Source organism: Priapulus caudatus, unplaced genomic scaffold, assembly GCF_000485595.1.
Source record: "Priapulus caudatus unplaced genomic scaffold, Priapulus_caudatus-5.0.1 Scaffold101, whole genome shotgun sequence".
Classification (NCBI taxonomy): Eukaryota; Metazoa; Priapulida; class Priapulimorpha; order Priapulimorphida; family Priapulidae; genus Priapulus; species Priapulus caudatus.
Window position 1 is genome coordinate 465728 of NW_014577162.1, and position 1544 is coordinate 467271.

Here is a 1544-nt window from a genome sequence, read left to right on the forward strand (position 1 = left end):
TAGATAGATAGATAGATAGATAGATAGATAGATAGATAGATAGATAGATAGATAGATAGATAGATAGATAGATAGATAGATAGATGGATAGATATGCGAGACAAGAGAGAGAGGCGGTCGTGGCAGCCTGCGCTAGAGCAAGTCAGTGATACCTTGTTGATAGTCCAAGGATCAAAATACATCGCAGATGTGGGGTAACACACTCGTTGCGAAGTCGGCCCTGCGCTGTCGTGAAAGCCCAGACGATGTTTTTTGTCACTGATATTGGAAAAAAGGAGTGATAGCGTAAGCACTTGCTTGACGAACTCCGTGTGCGAGTTTCCTAACTAATTCATTCTGCATCTGTATATTATTTTGTTCCCCGATTAGGTGTGCGGAAAAAGTGTGTGTGCGCGCGCGTGTGTGCATGCGCGTGTTTGTAAGCTTGTGTACATACGCATCCACATTCCACATCCTCTATCAAAGCTTCAGCGTTTCGCCATAGCCTCGAGCTGCCATACAATGTGCCGATAAGCGACGCAGAACTTAAGGAGGATATACAATAATAAATTCGTTGTAGAAACACATACAGACGCACTACTCGGTGCATGCATTCATAGTCTCGAATATCTCGTTAGCAATTTTGCGTTTTCTACTGGCTATATTGCCCCCCATTTAAGCAAAGTTGATATTTATAAATAGAAATAATAGCATCGTGTGTATCGCATCGCAACTTGATACGTTCACGATCAGCGTGCGTGCGCCATGTTGAACGAATTGATGAAGTAAACATTGAAATTCTGTCTAATTTGTACCCCTCGCCTGCACTACCGTATACCGTATAGGCAGGCCTCCTCCGCCCTTCACTCTACTTGCTCGCCCGTACTGTAAATGAATGGACTGAAACTGCGTAGACTCCATTCCGTCCAGTCGACACAAAAAGTGTATCCGCTCGCAGGTGGGTACGTACGTACGTACCCTCCGTGCATCAAGCTAAGACGTAGGTTCGTGCGCCTGTACTTGCAGGGCATGCATTAATTATTGCGAGAACCGCTGTGCGCTTGATGGGCGGCCATGTGGCGACGGCGTGGCGTGAAGTCCTGTAGTCTTAAAGTCGTTTAAGGACTAACAATAGAGTCGACATTGGCTCGTAAGATTGCAAGCTGTTTGGTAATAAATAAATGCATGACCATAAATATTAATCGCGTATTTGTGTGCATCGATCACTCGGCACTGGCCATTCTAAGGGTGAAGCGCGCTGGCGTGTATGTGCGTGTACGTGCGTATCTGTGGGCGTGCAGGCACGTCTGCGTGCGCGTGCGTGTATGTGCGTGTACGTGCGTATCTGTGGGCGTGCAGGCACGTCTGCGTGCGCGTGCGTGTATGTGCGTGTACGTGCGTATCTGTGGGCGTGCAGGCACGTCTGCGTGCGCGTGCGTGTATGTGCGTGTACGTGCGTATCTGTGGGCGTGCAGGCACGTCTGCGTGCGCGTGCGTGTATGTGCGTGTACGTGCGTATCTGTGGGCGTGCAGGCACGTCTGCGTGCGCGTGCGTGTGTGTGTGC